Below are 19383 nucleotides of genomic sequence, written 5' to 3' on the forward strand. Positions count from 1 at the left end.
TCTTGCACAGTTAGTATGAAAGTCACTATCACTGCACGTTCAAGAGCAGGGTGTGAGGTAAGTGTATTTGTCACATGGACATAATTCCATCTGCCCGGTGGGACCAGCTCTGGCTTCAGTGCAGAACTGCAAATCTCAAATGCAGCTGGATGAACTAAGAGTAGTAAATAACCTCCCTGCAACTAGCGGGGGTAGGGAGTCAGTCTGCTTTTCAAGGAATTTCAGTCATTGCATTAGATCCCTAGAAGGAAAACAATTTATGGAAAGTCACTAGACAAAATAGTGTGCCCATTTTTCAACTCTTTCTTATAATGATATATATTTACCTGCCTGTTAGTTCATTGGTAATTATTGCATGTTATTTTTTCTGATAAACTGGAAAAGAGAATTTCTGTAAGTACACAGTAAATCTCGAATTCACTTCTGTTGAACAACTTACACCTGACTTGCTCTCACCAAAGGAGGTGCATTTTGAAACTGTGATTACAAAAAAAGGAATAAAAATAGATCCTACCTCCTTATTTAATTTTCTTTATTTGATTATATTGTTGATGTGTTCTTACCTGCAGGCATTTGTTCCCCAGACTGAGGTGAGAATTTTTCCCTCTGTATGGCACTGTTTTTCTATCGACTCAAGATATACAGCGTGTTTTTTGACAGAGGTTTTTAGTATTTATTGTTTACGTATTACATAATTTAGAGTTTTGTTTAGCTGCAAGTACATAGAAGCAGAATAATTTTATGTGGAATACACCCTGTTTTGCCTTTCCCAAAATAGCTCATTGTTATAATTTACAGGAATAAGAAACTCTAAAATGCTTTGTGAAATGAAAATAGTTTTATGGACTCTGTTAACAGGAAATTTAAACAGAATAGAACAAAGTCCTTCTACAAATACCAGACTGATGGCATGGCCAAAATAAATAAAAAATAGAGCTCTAGCAACATTTTTTTATAACTGGTGTAAAAACTGTTATTCCAATTAAAAGTTTGCTGTAAACCAAATAATCATGGAAGACTGCAACATGCAAAATTGGGTGATCTGAAGGAAGAATTTTATGAGTGGGAGATATGAGGAATTTTATCTGAGAAAATTAGTTTATTATTCTGAAGAACATTATAAGATCTAAACATGCAGTTTTATAGTAGCAGATATTTCATCAGCACTTTTCCTGCATGAGTTTGCTCAGTAGTTTTTTCTCTTTTCATAACTTCTGCTTTAGATCCAGTGAGTGAGATACAAAAAGTGTAAGCCACAGGAGTTCTGTGGACTTCAGGGAAGTAACATTATTTTATACCATCTCAGGAAGCTCTTTATGAGAACAGGAAAAGGAAAAGGCCACATAGCCTCTCTCCCTGTTTCAGTTCCTGCAAAGATGAAAAGATGTAGTTTCATTTTATTTTGTCTATGTAAATAGTTCCTTGTCCAATAAAACGGAAGAAACAAGGAAAAAAGGAAACAGAGAAAATGGCAGATGTCTCTGCCTGTTCTTGCAGTACTAGTAGCCACAATCCTATACTTTGAGAGAATCTACCAGTCTGTACTGATGCTTTCCTGTGGTTCTTCCTTAGTGGTTTCGTGGTTTGAGGTGGGGGCTCTGGAAAGAAAAGGGAATAAAAGTGGACAGAATTATATGGCCTGCAACTCTCTCAAAGATAAGCTTGCCTAACACTGTCTCTTTTGTTGGTATCAGGTTAATAATAATGCAGAAGTGCAGAAGATATGAAGAGAGGGAGGCATTGAACAGGTTCCTGCCAGAAGTGAGCCACACTCAAACCTGAATGTTCGCACAGTGTTATTTTTACCAGGTGTCCTGGTGTCTTAATAAAAGAGTGAGTATCGGATGTTTAGCCTGATCTTCAGAATCCCTTTAGCTCCTTTTAATTTGGACAAATCACTGTGTTACATCAAGTAATTGCTTGAATTTGTATCAAGATCACTAATAAGTCTCCAGTTGCTGAAGACTTGGAAAAAAAAATAAAAATGCTCTAGTGGCTTACATTTTGCAGTACTTTTGCAAATGTGGAGGTAAGGCTTGAATATTAAAAACGTCAGGAAGCCATTTTTACCTGTGAGTCAGCAGTCAGCAACTTTGACATTTCAGAAACACAGCAAGAAGCTTCGGAGGGCAGAGAAAGCACTGTAAGCTCTAGTGACAGCAGTGTGCTCTGTCACTGAGCTCCCCGGATTGGCTGTGACAGGAATCCGGACTGCCAGAATATTGCCCATTGTGCTATTGATTGCAACTAATGATTACACACAAAATGGGAGAAGATATTGGCATGGACGTGATAAAAATATAATTAGGAAAATTAAATCAGAAAAAAAAATCTCACATTTAAGAAGCATTTTTGATACTTTCAGAAGGCGGGACACAGAAGAGATTGTGTTCTCTGGTGTGTACTACATCAGTTTGTGCTATTGTGTGTGCTGTGGAAAAGAGAGTTTAATATAAATTTCAACACATTCTTGCATTGAGCAGTGATTGAAAGGTTTTTTGTTTTTTTTTTTTTCCAGCTGGTCATTTCTGCAGTAGGAGACTGAAGTGCCGATTATGGCAATGTAAGGGGCAGGGAAATGGAGCATCCCAGCTGGGCACCCTCCAGTGGTCTGAGTGAATTGGCATTTACTGGGTCATGATGAATCTCTGTGGAAAATGCCGAAAGCTGAGGAACAAAAGGAAGCACATTTGTTGTTCAGTGATTAGTCCTTTTCTGTCATGAAGCTTGAAATGATAGTTTAGATCTTAGAAGTAAGCAGCAATGATGTTGCATGCAAACTGAATCAATTTTAATGGATTTCTTGGGAGGACACAATGACACCATCCACAGAATCATCAAAGCCACTGTGTGTGCAAATAATGCTTGTGAATTTCTAAGTGGCAACACTGATGGGTGCCTGTGGGGTGCCTTACATGCTTATAAGGTTCTGTGGCTTCCAGGCATTACACCTTCCATACTGGAAAGCCCAGAGGCAGAAGTCAAGCACTTCTTTGTGACCAGCAAACTGAAATTTTGTTACCTGAAATTCAGTTTCTCCCTCAGCTGTCAGACATTGCATTGGTTCCAGCAGATCACAGGAGACACTTGCAGTTGCTATGCTCATGGCATTCTTTCTTACAGACAACCTCTGAGACATCTGTGATCAAAGAAATATCATGTATGAGGCTGTAAAAGACTATTTCTCTAGTTTCTTTCAGCCATGACGCAGGAAATGAGGACTTCAAGGTGCTAGTGGTGTTTCTTGCAATAATGAAGAGCTGCACAGTGATCAACATCACTGAATACACCAAGCAGGCCTGTTCCATGCTGTGCCTGACCTCTGCAGCTGGGGCACAAGAGTGTCTTGGTTCATTTCCAGATACAGACCTGCTTTTCTGCTGTGGTCAGACCTCTGAAGTGGTGACCCACAAGTAAACATTCAGGATTTTTGCTGTTAATTTCCTTTTTTATCTTCCTTTTGCCCTTCTAATTTCTATAAGGTTGCTATTCATCCTACCTTACAGAAGAGTGATTCATTGAGAGCCAAGCTGTAGGTCAGTGGTCTGTAACAACACACTATGAAAAAACTTCCAGGTGAAGGAGTTATGTTTGATGGCCAGTGGTTCTGAGATAGGGAGTCATAAGTCAGTAGCTGCACCAGTAAAGGGCCTTCTAACTGTTGATGTAAAAACTTAAGAATATTGGGAATTGCAAATTTCCTGCCATAAGAAGATTGTAGGACTTGAAAGGATGACATGAAGTTCTGTGCCTGCTATGTATTTGTGAGGAATATGGTCAGAAAGAGAGAATAACTTCTTTTAAATGCAACATCAAGTTGAATAAAGATTACCAAAGAAAAGGAGAATGTTCAAGTTAAGGTACAGCAAACATGGGAAGGTAAAACATAAAATTATTACTTCCTCTATTTGCGCTCTGTAACCAGACTTCTGTCAGGTTTTGCCAGCTATGAAGCAGAAAGTGATGAAGTTAGAAGCCATGTGTTGAGCATAATCACTTCCACTGGATTTGATCCACAGAATCATTACTTTGAGCTCGGTTTAACTTGTTTAGGTGTTGGTTTTGGTCTTTTATGATTTACCCATTTATTATTTCTGTTTCTTATCTTCTCCGTGCTTTTTGCAATGTGTGAATGTTGCATGTTGTCACTTTTGCTAAGCTTCTTTTCATTCAAAAGCACAGAAAATACCAACATGTCATCAGGAAGTGCTCAGATGAGTGAATTGATCCAGTAGCTTATTGAGTAAAAGTTGCATAACATTCATTCATGTTCATGCTTGCAAGTCAGCAATGACTCACAGGTGAAAACAGCACTGAAAAATATTGCAAAAAATGCTGGATATTTTTGCAATATGCTTTCTGAAGCAGATATTATAATGTCAGATGAGTTATATGTTAAGCCTACTGAGTAGTTAATGCTCAAAAATCAGCATTTTAAATTTTCAGAATCGTTAAAAAAAGATACGATGTTTGGGTACAATTGATGAGAACTGGATACAATTGGTGAGTTGCTGTTGGGCAGTTGGTACGTTTGTGTGAGACTGCAAACTGAATTTGGAATAGGGAGTTCTGTCAATTTTTCTTCTGCCTCAATTGAGCCACTGCAAAGAATAAGATAAATTCTTTCAGACGGCATTATGAGGTGGTGAAATACTGTGTGTTTCTGGGTAGCTGTGCATGCCAGTGGAACCTCCATGAGTAAGAAAATGGCTGCTTTCCATGGCAAAACATTATTTGTAATCTTAATCTGGACATAAAGGTGAGAGATTCAAGAGCAGTGATTATGTGATGAGGCTGATGAGATCTTAGCAAAGTAGCTACAAATTATACATAAAAACACCTCTGCTTAGCGTTTTACTTTTAAGGAGAGTGTAAGCATACTGCTGGTGGAGGAAAGATAGGATATGGAAGGAGAGAAATCTGTTTTGTTGCTGCTTGGTTCAAAGGTCAGCTAAAGAGAGAGAGTCAGAGATTGAATGACACTGAACTAGGTGGCTCAAAGACTAGATTGCTCCTGTTAGAGAGTTGTGAGGTTGCTGAAAACATGGGCAAGTCCATGTGTTACTGTGTCTATATGAGCCTGTAACTTGTGATATGTAAGGTAAAAGTAACTGGTTTTCAGCAGGCTCATGTGACCTGTATATTTGGTTTCCCTGAAGATTGTCGCTGAAGGCGATAAATAAACTGTTAATCCAAAATGTCTACTGAACTGGGAGACTTTGACCCATTTCAAGAGTCTGAATGTAGATGGGTCTAGGAGATCCCACCTCTGCAAAATTTGTTCCCCACGGTAGGAGTGCCCTGCAAAAACCAAATCCAGCAGAGTTTTCAGTGTGTCCAAGAGTGTTACCCGTGTCTGTGGCAGGAACATGGAGTTTTTAAGTGTGTATCCTTTTTTCAAAGATATATCACCACAGATTTCAGCTTCACTGGCCTTTGTGCAGCAAAACTTCCTGTTATTCCTGTCTTTAGTCTGCATCTAGGTCACTAGCCCAGGTGTGTGGTCTGTCCATCCATCCACACAGCCTTCTGTGTAAGCCAGCTCCGTGAGTTTCATGTATTATGAGTGAATCTGTCTCTTACTGATTCATTAAAGAGAGTGAGGCATCCAAGCCTGAATTGCACTCCTCTGGAAACCATTACTCAAGTGCAGCTGGAGGCTGAATATGGGAAAATGGCTGTTGACAAGGTTCAGTCAACTTTAACTGGGTGTGAGTGGGTCCCTGTGTTGGGTTTGCCTGAGATGGGGTTAATTTTCTTCACAGCAGCTGTGCAGTGCTGTGCTTTGGATTTGTCACCAAGCAGTGCTGATATCACACAGATATTTTAGCTACTGCTGAGGAGAGCCCACCCACTGGCCAGGCTTTCTCCACTGCTCACTCTGCCCCTGCAGTGAGGAGGCTGGGAGGGGACACAGCCAGAACAGCTGACCCCAGGTGACCAAAGGCACGTTCCATACTCTGCAACATCATACTCAGCAATGAAGCTGGGCTGAGTTTTCCAGGAGTTCCCGTTGCTTGGGAACTGGCTGGGTATTGGTGTAGCTGGTGTTAAGTGATTGCATTTGTATCACTTGTTTTTCTGTTTGGTTTGGTTTGGTTTCTTTCCCCTTTTCCTGATTAAACTGTCTTTATCTTGACACACAAGTTTTCTCACTTTTGCTTTTCCAGTTCTCTCCCTCATCCCACTGTGGGGAGAGTTAGGGAGCACCTGTTGTGGGACTTAATTTCCTACTGCTGTATCCTCTCTATGAAAAACAGTCCCTTTTCTTTGTTCTGCCTCCTCTGGGCAGTGTCCTGGTGCTCTGTTTCACCTGTGCCAACCCACAGCTTCTGGTGACTCCTGCTCTGCTGTGGATTTTCTTGGCAGCAACGAGAGATTTGTGTGTGTCGATTTTTGGGGGTTTTTTTGGAACCGCTGTCAGTTCTTCTGCAGCAAGAACTTTTATTGCCTCCTTTGCAAAGGAGATTTAGGCAGCAGATAATCCTGCTCCCAGAAACAGGGCCTGAGAAGCTAAGCCAGCCTTTCTCATCTGTGAGTACACACTGCTTCACTGCCTTATTACTGTAAACTCTGTCATTCATTGTCTCCTATGTATTTAACACGTGTAGTCTCTTAAATGCAGTGTTTGTATGATTCCTTATGAACAGAAACTGTTCATGAAGCAGTGATTTGCTCTTCTCTCCTTGTCTTGTTTACTGCCCATGTTTGCACTATATCCACTATCAGCACAAGACCTGCATCTGGCCCACTGTGCTGGCATCTTTCATGACAGTGTTATGACTTCATCTTTACAATAACCCTGAGACCCAAATACTGACACCTGAGTACCAGCCTTACCAATGCCTAAAATCCAGATACTTTGATGGAGACAGGATGAGTTACCCCATAATAATTCATAGATGCCCAGACTTAATCCATGTGTGAAGGAAATATAAACTAGAAAAAGGCACTCACTCTCAAGTCCAACCAAGTGACTGTCTTGTAAAATGAGAACTGGGATACCTTTGTGTTTTGGTTGAGCATCTGATCCTTGCATTTTCAGAAATGCTCAGGCACAGGGCAGATTTTGCTGACACACTAAAAGCAAATACTTTTTACCAGCACAGTTTATGCCAATAAACGGGTTACGTGCTAGACACGCAATTTGGATGCTATGTGTCATATGCAGACAGACCTCAGAGAGCTCTCTTGGCGTTTTTTTGGGAGCTGGGTGATGGTGACATCATTTAACATGACAGGATGTTCTCCTCTCCTGAGTCAGTTCCTGATGCAGAAGATAGATCATATCTCTATAGCAGAGCACAGTTGCAGAAATATCTCATCAAACTACAAAAAAAAGCTCAGCTTGTAGAATGAAGTACAGAAATGATCACACATATGACTAAGTGCTGTGCAGAAACTTAAAGATATTTCCAGGAAAGCCAGGCGAAGGAGGAAAGTTGGACATGTCATATTATGGCACAGAAGCATGAGCTGTACCAGCTGGTGCTCTGAGAGCTGGCCCACAAGTTTCTCCATTGTCCAGTATGTCCCTGCAAAACCATATCAGTGCTCTCCATTTCTGAGGGCCCTGGGCTCAAAAACATTTTGAAAACTGGGCTCCTTTAGTGTAATTTTGGAGACCTTTGGCATCAGTTTTGTAAATTCTGGCAGTGGTTTCTTCTTTTTAAGCTAAGAGTAGTTTAGTTTACTACCTGAAAACTTGTTCTGAGGCAGGCCTTTTGTGAGACATTGAGCTATGTGAGAGTAATTCTCTCTGAGCTCTGGAAATATTTCTTTCCTAGAACGCATTACCTGAGTGCAGTGTGCAGTGCCCTTCACTCAGCACTCGTGAGGCTGCACTGCTGCACCTTGAATATTGTATGCAGTTTTGGGCCCCTTGCTACAGAAAGGACTTTGAGGTGCTTGGGTGAGTCCGGAGGGCAGCAGAGCTGGGAAAGACTCTGGAGCACAAGTCTGACGAGGAGCAGCTGAGGGAGCTGGGAGTATTTAGTTTCCCACCTGGGGAGAAAGATGCTCACAGGTGACTTTATTGCCCTCTACAATTCCTTGAAAGGAAGGTGTAGCCAGGTGTCAGCCTCCCAAATAACAAGCGAAAGGCCAAGAGGAAATGGCCTTAAGTTGCACTAGGGGAGGTTCAGGCTGGATATTAGGGAAAATTTCTTCACTGAAAGGGTTATTAGACATCGGAACAGGCTGCCCAGGGAAGTGTTTAAATCACCACCTCTAGAGGAATTTAAAAGATGTGTTGATGTGGCACTTAGGGACATGATTAAATGGTGGGCTTGACAGTGCTGGGTTACAGATTGGACAGGATGATCTTAAAGATCTTTTCCAGCCTAGATGATTCTGTGATTCTATGACTTGCATGCTGATCCACAGACTGTAGACATTGAAATCACCTAATGTCCTTCAGGAAAGGCTTACCATATCAGTAATTATTTCACTAGCTCAGACTTAAATAGGCTTTTTAGGATCAGGAGTAATTTTTCACAGTAATGATTTTCCCTAGGAGTTATCCTAAATCTCCAGCATTTGTCATCCAGGCTGATCATCCCATGTTTGAGGAGGAGAATGGGCCATCTTTCTGCAAACTCAGATTTACGGAAGAGCTTCTTGGTGCAAATGGCTATGTTCAGTAAAGGTGAGCCCTAAAACTTCTTCCTCTCATTCGTTTAATGACTGGTGAGATTGTTACTGTAGTTTTTGTAAATCTTCAGAGTCCTTAGCGTACAATCCTGGTTTTTGTATGACTGAAATCAAAGGTACCTTGCTTGCAACACTTCAGACTTAGCATCAACTATTAAAGCACGTGTTTTTGAATTAAAGGACAGAAACTCTGAATCTCATTAAACTATAGAGGAACCAGTGCAGTCACCACATAAATTTTGCTCTAGGAATAACATAGAAATCCAGAGCCAAATTACTGGGGTCTCCTTTGCATGATCCTACTTCCTCCTAGTTGGTTGGTTGGTTGGTTATTGTGGATTTTTTTGTCACGGAAGCCAGGCTCACTCAATTCCATGTCCATTTTCTACTTAATACATTTTCATCTTGCGTGAGCTCAAGAGATAAAAACAAGTGATGTCATAGATGTCCTTTGGAAAGAGGTAAGTGTCTAGAGGACAGGTCCCTGTCTGTGATAGGAAGCTGCAGCACAATTTTCCCCTTTTGGGGCATAAATTATCCCATGCTGATTAGCCTAGGAAATAGTTTTTCTTCAATTCATCTGCCTACAGAACTGTTTGCGTATTGTTGAGCTGCCTGTGGATATATAACAAACTGGTTAGCACTATTCACACATTATCTTGGGGAATTCTAGGTATGAAGATGGTTTGCAGTCAGGTGACTGAAAATTTGCCATTTGTTTTTTGGTTAGTTTCCCAATTCATACAGTAGTTCCATTTCCCGAATATAACTGCCACAGGACAGCACTGACAGGATGGATTTCCAGTGCATCTTTTTATATTGCTTCAGAGTAATTATGTAATCCAGAATTTACTTTGATTCCGGTGAATGGTAAGTCTTCTGAACAGCTAACTAAGTCCACATTTATTTTTTCAACATTTACTCAAATGTATTCACTCGGATTCAAAGAGAACAAACATAGAAGGGCTCAAATAGCACTGACTGGAATGTGTTTAGAATACAGACTGATAGTTTTCCAAGTGCACTGGTTGATTTACTCTTAGCCCAGATTATTTACTTGGGGAATGAAACTGACTTTTGTTTTGTGCATTCAGCTGTTTTCAAAATAAAAATGTAGTGGAAAATGTGGTCTGGCTAGGTCTGCTAGGCAGTGGGTTTGTGTTCTGTGCAGTTACATGGTTCAACGCATTCTGCAGTGGGAATATTCATTGCCTGCCTGAGAAGATTCATTTCCTTTTTGATGGTTTGTGTATTAAAAAAAAAAAAATAAAAGCTTGTTCAGTAAGAAGATGAGTTCAGTGACATTCAGCAGTGTACATTACATGCTGGTAGTCATTTGGGTTTAGGACAAAGCCTTGCCTGTATACTTCAAGTGGACAATGAACTTAGGATCGCTGCTGGAGATGGAAGGAGTGAAAGGTTTTAGTGGTCTGTATAATAGTAACCACCTTATCTTTTTGGTGCAATCTGTGAGTAGCTCTTCTCAAACCCTCTTTTGCCTTCCCCCTGCCAAACACCTGCAGCAGAAGCCACAGCATCTCTGCAGTTGGTCCTGCCTGTACCTGGGAGGAACAGGAGATTTCCCCTTAGTAACATTACATTTAATTTCTGGGGTCTACTGTGCTTCACTAATAATATTCAGGCAATGCAACAGTTGCTTGTCTGATTTGTAGTGTTCTCCTCAGTGTAGTTACTCTGTCTTTGGTAGCCTCCTTATCTATCAGGGGACAGCTTAATGTTGTGAATGAGGCTTGTGAGTGCTGTGCATGGCAGGTGCTGGCTAATTGCGTGTGTTTGTCCCACAGCTGCCAGTGCTCTTCTGTCCAGCTGAGCACGTCAGGGCTCATCTGAGCCATGACTGTGGTCAACAACAGCCCAGAACAAGGGACTGCTTGTCCCAAAGTGGTGACAGCAAAACGCCACGGGGTAAGGCTGACTGTTTAACAGTTTTTCATGATTTTGCATAGCACAAGTGCTGAACAAAGCACAGTGAGTGAGGGACATGATGTCATGCATTTCCCAAGAAACCTAGATATTAAAAAAGTCATAATGAACATCTTCAGTGAGTGGGATGCTTTTTGGGGAACCAACTGGGCCTTTCTGATAACAGTGCATTTATTCCATAGTGCAGAACTGCCATGCTGTGTCTCAGAATAAGAGGAGTAACATCATTATGTAATCTCATTCAGTCACTTCGGACATGTTTGTGTCCTTCTCCCATAACTGTCTGGTTTTTCAGCTATACTATGAAGGCTGAGGCTTGCAACAGAAATCTTGTGCGGACAAAATAAGGATGCAGGCTTAATTACTTGTTGCAGTAATCAGCACAGTGCCATGACAGCACTTGTTTGTAAATTATAAACCTTCATTTAATAAGTAAGGTAAATTTTATTTTCATTGTGTTTCAATGCTTAACTTGCAATACCTTTCAGAAATAATCCCATGCAGGCAGTTTAGATGGAATGTGATGATACTTAATAACATATGGAAATGCTTTACTGATTATATGGTGGAAATTTTAAATAATACACTTGATGCCACTGTTTGGGTGCAAAGTGTTAATGTGTACATTACAGGACTGTGAGTCAGAGCACACAGCCTCTAGCTGGAGCTCACAGAACCTACGGAAGTGAAGAAGATGCCTGTGTATTTCAAAGTAGCTGCACAAAGGTAGTGTTTTCTCTATAGCTCATCTCTAAACAACAGATTTTCTTTGGGCTATGGGATTCCCCAGGTGAGAAACCTGCAGATGAGGAAGCAACAAACACTATGAGGCAGTTAACAGCAGCTGACCCTTAGTGAAAGGGCAGGTGAGTTGTGGTTACCTTTGGGCAGGAAGGAGTCCACCAGGTGCTCACCTTAGTTGGGACTCTGCTTTCCAGCTCTTCTGCCTGCCACCAGTAGGCCTTTTTACCTCTCAGGTCTGGCTTTTTCCTTGAAGCTGTGCTCCAGCCAGTGTCCCTGGTTTGAAAAGAGCTGTATTCAGTAAGGGCTGCCTAATTGTGTCCTTAAGGTCCACCAAAATCAACAGTATTGTTCTGAAGTAGGACCTTAGAGTTCCTCACACAGGCAGGGGGAAGAGCTGCTGGTGCTGTACTGCATGGGTACAGCTCAAATAGAGAGCATCCAGAGAACAGAAATGTTTAATAAGAAAAATTAAGGCAAGTAAAATTCAAATAGGGAGAAAACACAAGGAAACCAAGGGGGCAGGGGAGGAGAAGGCTAAGTATGTAAAAGACAATAGCAGCAGCAAAGAGTCACTTTGAGATTCTTAGTCCAAACACTATCCTAGGGTTGGAAACGCTCTCTGAATTTCTCAAAGCTGTGTTCAGGAGATACATCGTATATGTTATGGACTATGCACCATCTTTTGTTGAGATTACTAGAAAGACTTTATGCAAGTAGTGAATGACGTAATTAAAAACACAAAAAGCATTCTTAATCTGAGTGAACCATGGGGCAAGGATACAGGGTTCCAGGGGGGCCTTTTCCAACCCTGGAGCTCACTGCTTGTAACCCAGAGGATTAGCTCTGCTGTACAAAGTGCCCATTGTGTTCTGCACACACACTGTTCCTGTACATTTCCAGAGATGTAATGCACTGTAGGAAGTAAATGGCACAATTACAGACAAAGCCTATAGAGGATGTCTCAGAGAGGATTTGAGCAATAAATCATCACACTGTTAATTGCATGTTCCATGTAGTAAATAAAGATGCTCAGATAATCAAGAGAGGGAAGGCTGTGAAAGCTCGACTGTAAATTTTGTTTAAGTGAAGACTGCATTTACCTTGTAGGAATACTTCCTGTAAATAGTTTGTGCAATATTAAGAATAGGGAAGTCCTACAGTTTTGTATTAGGTGGGGAAACTGCTAGAAGAATCTCATCTCTCTCGTTTCCTGCTAGAGTAGTCTCACCATGTCACCTTTCTTTAATTCTCCAATTTCTTTTTAACACCCCTCTTGCTCTTCCACCATAACTCTATTTAAATTAGGTCTGATTAAGTATTTGCAGAAGTGCACCTTTCCAGCAAGCTGATGCAAACCCCAGGACTGTGGGTCAGAGACAGATGAGGAACAATTAGCACAGTGGAGTTTTAGCATTCTATTGCATCTGTTTTATGGATTATCCACAACTAAGACTCCCTGTTTAATTCTCTGATAACAGAGATTTCAGGTTCTGCAGAAAAGTTCTTCAAGGGCTTTTATCCTCCAGGAAGCCTGGGACTTCTGGTGTTGGAGGCAGTGCAGTGCTGGTAGTAGCTGTGGGCTAGGGGAAAGTCCCATCTGCTACAGATCTTGCCGTTAAAATAAGCAGGAGACACAGATGTTTCCCAGTTCAGCAGGTGCTAGGAGAGGCTGAGACAGACAGGAAAGAAGGTAGTGGAAAACATCTGTCTCCTAAAGAGCTGGATGTGGAGAAGCACGAAGAAGAGGTTTAGTTTTCCATGGAGGCAAGTGAAGAAGGTTGGTTGTGTGAGTGCTGGAGTGGAAGAAGGCTTGCTCCTTTCAGAGCAGGGCTTTTGGCTAAGAGAGGAGGGAGAGCATCTGGTGCTTGGCTTACCTGCAGTGAGAGGAGCGGGTGAGTCAGGGGCTTGGAAAGGTCAAAACAAATGTCTTTGATTTTTATCAACCTTCTGCCCGTTACCTAATTTAGCTGGTATCCATCAGTGAGGGGAAAAGGATCATATCTCAGGGCAGCAGAAGAGGACTTGTTTGTTGTGCCCGTTGCCATGACAACCCCCCCATAATATTTTAGGAAACCAACATTAAAACGTTGAAATGAATAAAGAAGTGAGTGGTGTGGGACAAAACTTGCTATCTTTAGGTAAAAGCTTGCTGCGTTCCTGTGCTAAATCATGTGGATTGTTGCATGCTTTTGAGCTGGTTTTGAATATGTTTGCTAGAAACTGAAATTCAATAGGGACAGCCCATTGAGTCCTTGCTTCTGTAATAAGACATATATAAATGCAGAGCCTTTGAGTCTGGGGTCCTCCATTCCTTGCCCTTTAGGAAGGCTGGGAGGACAACCTACATAATTGGGCCTTTTTTTCCTTTTTGTATATAGGGTAATTTTTTTTTTTTTAATCAAAGTAATTATTTACCTTCCCTTTTGACATAATATCTTGGGACTTCTACTGAGATTCAACCCTCAAGTTGTCAGTTATTTTCAGAAATAGATTCTATTCTAGACTAATAGAGAGTTACAGGGAATGATTCTTACTTTTACACATTCTTTGTAGGATTCATACTTCAGAGAAATAATAAAAACAAGAACTATGATTTCTGATCAACTTTGTACCTATGGGTTGTGATGCATTTTGTTCCTTGTGCTACAGGTGAGAACAAGCAATTCTTATCAGGATCTGACAAATGCCACATTCAGTGAGACAAGAGAGGAGGATGAGATGTTGTGAGAGGGGCTGCCAGTCAGTACAGCAGCTTTGTGCAATGCCTTCAGGCCACTTGGTCATAAGGAGTTGTGCTCTTGTCATCTGTGACATTCTTCACCAGGAGCAGGTGTGACTGGCAGTCAGATGACAGGGGACTAGCCAGCAGAGGGGCACTTCAGCAAGGGAAGGAGTAAAAAAGTGAATGAATACCTGAGAGTACCTGGAACAGAGCAGAGCCAAGAGCTAAGGAGCAGAAAATGGCACACAAAGTGAAGGATTTGGGAGATTATTGTTTGAATATTGCAGTGTTTAATGGATGTGTGGTCTGTCCTTTTTCCTCCTGTCCCCTGAGCAGATAGCAGTAGGTTGCAAATACCCAATGAGGGATACAAGACAGGCTGAATGGGTTTCACATTCTTGGTTTCAAGTCTGTAATTGAATCAGATGTTCAGATGCATGGCTCTGACTCCATGTAACACTGAATTAATTGTATAAAGTATTTGCATTCTTCTCCGCCATCTCCTATTGCCAGTCACAGAACAAATTTATGAAATTTTTTAATCTTGTGTGAAATCCTGTGAGCACTGCTCAGCAAGCAGCAGTAGGCTCTGGGCTATAGATGAATATCTGTATCTAGGTTTAAGGACACTCAGCCAGTGAAAAGAAGTGGGCTGACTTTAGTAACTGGAAAGTGGATTAAATCATGCAGTGGATATCCATTATTGCCAGTTGTCTGCTGGTACAGTGGAGCTTCAAACCACAGCTTGTTCTTCAGGGAGCGGTGACGTGAGGTAGATGATACCTACACAAGTGTTTTCCCATTACTGGAGAATAAAATATAACCTAGAGGTGCTGCAAACTTCAACTTTAAGGAATGTTATCTTTTATAGTGTGCACTGTTGTAGGTGTGAGACCTGAAGCTGAGAATTTCTTTAAGGAGCAACTAAAAGCTTTGGCCAAAGTCCTGGAATTTTGATAAAAAAGGAGTACTCAGCTGGCAGTGCTGTTGCAGAGGCCCAGGATGGCTGCTGGAGGCATACGAGGGGTATTGCTGGAAATACAAACTGCTTAAAAATCCCCATCAGTACCTGGAGGAAGGCCAGTGTCTACTGAAACTGATGAATAAAGTAGGCAGTCACAATTGTAGTCAAGCCTGGATGAAGACTGTGCTTGCCAAGGCCTTAAAGTACAGAAATCTTCTTTGGCCACCCTCACCCCTACCCCAAAGCCTATCAAAAGGCTTTGGAATATGTTTTCCCTGTGTTTACTACTCCATACAGTTTTGTCTAATGCTGGCACTGGAGAATTGTAGCAGGCATTCCTGGTTGTTTGAAGTAAATGGTATCCATGGCTTAGAGAAGGAGTGCTTTTCAATCTCTGCCAGGTTTCTTTGTTTCTCATGGATCAGCACTAATGGTGCTCATCCTCGTGCAAGTGTGGGTTCTCCAAGAGTACTAGTCTTTACATCCCCACCACTTCTGACTCAGTGCAGTGAAACTGTACCCCAAACTCATTGTCTAATTGTTTATCCACTCCTGGTTTCTAAAGCTGAGACACTGAATAGAGGCAATTCTTCTCGCTCTGGCTTCGTGCCTCATAGCAAACATATAATTCCTGCCATTTGCTTCAGTTTTACTCTTGGCTGAAATTTGAACCTACAGCTCAGGGTTATTTCACATTGCTTTTTCTCCCACGGGCTGGTCTCATTATGGAGGATCATTCTCACCACTGGACAATTTTTGTGTGCTGAATGGTGGAAGTGTGCGAGTTGGTTGTAAGCGTGGTGCTGCATCTCATCTGTGCATGAGCACAGTTTCCAATGAGTGGAAATTGTTCCCTCCTAGTAAGGGCTAAACTGGCAGTGTGAGGCTGCTGCTGTTTGTAGGAGTAGAGGGGTACAGCATTCTGTGTGTGTTCCTTCTTCCATTCCAGACACTACAACACAATGGTGGGTTTAGTGAATCTGACCCCTGAAAACTTGGGAGGGATTGCATGCCCATAGACATTTGTTTGGCCAGAAGGTGCTTGGGATTTAAATTGTTGTAGGATTGGGGATGTGATCCTTCTCCGCAATCTGAAATGTAGAGGCATAAATGAAAGAAGAGCTGCTCAACCCATGCCATGTTTTCTTTCCTACTGCCAAGAGCTAGATCTGCTGGTGAATCTCAGGCTTACCATCTCACTCTGTGGTTTGAGGGTAAGCAAATCTTAACCTCTGAAGAGCTTGCATAATACTCAGGTAGAAAGGAATTTCTGGGAGTCTCCCTTGTTACATTTGCTGTTTATTTCTAGTTGGGAGTTTCAAGCGGAAATATTCTGAGGCCATGTCACTCATGAGCTCTATGTCCAGTGTTTCTACAAATCACTGCGTGGGGTTCACTGATCTTCATCTACATATGGCAGGTGTGTTCCTTTCTGGATGCCTCACACTTAAGTGTTCTCTTCCCAAGGAGGATGACTCTCAAGATTGTTCAGCACTTTGAAAGTGACAAGACAAACTAATAACCAGGGAAAAGAGAAATTTTGTTGATTTCTGATCCTCTCCATTCCTCTTCAAGCCAAACTGTTTATCCTCCAGCATAACATAATAATGGTAAAGGATGCTAAGTAGTATGAGACTTGGTGGTTTCCTCTGAGAAAAGATTTCAAAATTCCATGATCTTCATCAGAATTTTCCAAATAGATTCTAGCTGCTGTCCATTTTGGGCCACATGTTTGTGTCTACGAGGCTCATGAAGCCAAACATGAGAATAAGCAATTATTTGTACTTTACTCTAAGATCTTACCCATATTACTTGTAAATACACATACCAGAAAGTTTTTGAAAGACAGCATATTTTGTTTTGCTAGTAGCCAGACTTTCTGGAGTGGTGGAGAGTGATGAGCTGGAAGTGGTTACCAGACTTATGAACTGCAGACTATATAGATAGAACAAAGTTATTTAAATATCAGTTAGATCCTCAGGTGACTTTCAATCTTTTTATTTCAGTAGTCAGGGATCAGTGCTGTGGGAGGCAGACACTAGTTGCAGTAACACTTGTTTTTCTGTTCTTGTGGTTACTCTTCAGGATTAGGCAATGTTTATTTCCCAGCATAACTGCTCAACAGCCTTCCTTTCAGAACTGTCAACACCTGCTAATAGGTGTTTGAGGAACTGCTGCTACAGTGTAACCAACTGGTTACACTGTTGGTTTTTTAAGTTCAGTTACTTGTATGTTGTAGGTTAAAGAACCTCAAGAATGTCACCGTAAAATACATACAAACTCAGCTGTGTAGTTAGTCTTTGTGTTTAAGCATGCACTGTACTTACTACTTGAAACAGTCTGCTGCACTGCTGCATCAAGGCTAAAGATTTGTGAATTAATAGCTTTCATAGTTTCAGACCCAGGGAGGTTTCTTCCAGCCTTGCTTTTCCTTAGAAACACAAGGCTGGGTGGTGAGTGGGTGGGGTAGTGTGTCGTGTCCCTGCATAACAAAAGCATATCTTGTTGTAATACTTTCATGTTAAAGCTATCAGACTTGCTTCCATAAAGGCGGACTTGAAGCCAATCTCTGTCCTTCAAGGGCCACCAGACTTTGCACTCCACATAAACAGTGAAATGTTTGTCACTGTCTCCTACTACACTGGTTTTTCATTCACTTCATGATCAAATCCAAGTTTTCTCTCTCTGCATGAAGTGCTGCCTCAGTAAAACAGCACTGGCAAACCCACACTGACTTAAATGAGGGAAATTATTTCAAATTTTGTGGTTTTTTTTCAAAGCCCCTCATCTGCTTGTTGCAGCCTGTATCGAAGACCTCTTCCTGTATCTTTGCCTCCTGGATTCCTCATCTATTTTTAAGTTTTATGTTCTTTCCTGCATCTATTTTAACTCTGTTACTGTACCATTTAACCCCTGTGGGATACGGAGCTTGTGGGAAAGAAATGGCATATTACAAAAAAAAATAACACTGGTTAATCTACATACTCCTCCAAGGGTTTCATGGCACAGGACATGCAGAAACCCTGATTAGGTGTTATGCATTTGTTTGTCAGCTGCTGTAATATGAACTGATGAAGAAATACTTAGTAAGGGTGTCATACTGTGTCTGTCTGATCTCTTTGCCTAAGCAAAATATGTAGTTTAATGTCTATGATTCAGGGTTTACCCACAACTCTGAAGTGTTTTCCTAATAGGACATGTACTGGTTTGGACTTGATATGGGAATTCTTTTCCCTCAGTATTATCAGTCTGTGCAATGTCCCTGTGCTGTGCAAAAGTAAATAATATTCAAGTCTTGGATCTCTTAAATGTATTTTGTGCTACAGATCCCCTAGGGATTCCTGTGAACTTGTGTTACCTTCTGCTTGTGTTATTTAAACTGCTTGAACTTGTGTTACCTTCTATTTCTCCTTGATTTCACTTTGTCCCAAGTCCTAAACAAGACTGGAGGTATATTTAATAAGACTTAATTCAGACTTTGGAGGAACAAGACTGGAAACAAAAAGTTGCATTTAAAACAGTTCAAAACTAATTTAAATTTAGCAACTAGATAACTTTCTAGTGGCTTAACCTCTGCTATGCATAACCCTAATGACATATCTCATCTTTGGAAGCTGGAAATTAGTGTTCATGGCAAAAATGTCTTCCAAGCATTTACAATACGTCCAAGTGACATTTTACTTTTCTTTAGGGTTAAGTTTTGGGGCACAAGTATGAATTATGTTGATGTGAGGTTTCCTGTATTGCAAACAGCGATTCCTTCCTAGCCCGTGGTTATTTAGCCAGGCAGTGTGTTAATACAGACAGATGTTTCTTTATAACTTGTTCTGCCCAGCTACTTCCATGGGAGTGTGTTCCAGTTCCAGTTGGTAGCTGCTGGAGGTTGTGCTGTGCCCATCCTCGCTGCAGACTCTATCACTATCGCTTGCTTGCTGCTTTGGTGCAGTTCAGGACAGAGCAGCCAACCCTCCTGAATTGGGTGTAAGCTGTTACAATTCTAGTTTTAGGTAGTCAATTCCTGTTTTAATTCCTCCATTATAAATTACCTTAACACTGGAAGACTAACAGACTGCTTGGGTCCAAAATTGCAGAAGTTAAATTTTCAAAACTCTTGCATTCAGCAACATCTTAGTGTCTCACAGGTTATGTTTTCAGAATGGTCAAAATTATTTCCTTCTTAAGGAACGTTTTGAAAAGCATGAAAGTTTGCTCATAGACATATCTTGTCTGTTGTGTTACTTGAATCTAGGAAATGTGCCACTGGAATAATGAAGTCCCACTGAAGTTCATACGTGCCATGTTTGTTTTTCTGAGTAAAGCCAGTAAGATGCCAGATCTCCCGTGTGGCCTTTGGCAA

General features: G+C 41.3%; 1 long non-coding RNA gene across 1 annotated transcript in view; it reads left to right on the forward strand.

Moving 5' to 3' along the window:
• The first annotated feature begins 8113 nt into the window (after positions 1-8113).
• LOC136297037 (uncharacterized) overlaps positions 8114-19383 on the forward strand; it is a 38104-nt gene continuing 26834 nt past the window's right edge. The window contains exon 1 of the long non-coding RNA XR_010723066.1: positions 8114-8647. This is a non-coding gene — a long non-coding RNA (uncharacterized lncRNA). The remainder of the gene's footprint in view (positions 8648-19383) is intronic.

Source organism: Chamaea fasciata, unplaced genomic scaffold (genome assembly GCF_029207755.1).
Source record: "Chamaea fasciata isolate MVZ Bird 193981 ecotype frontalis unplaced genomic scaffold, bChaFas1.0.hap1 SCAF_14, whole genome shotgun sequence".
Classification (NCBI taxonomy): domain Eukaryota; kingdom Metazoa; phylum Chordata; class Aves; order Passeriformes; family Sylviidae; genus Chamaea; species Chamaea fasciata.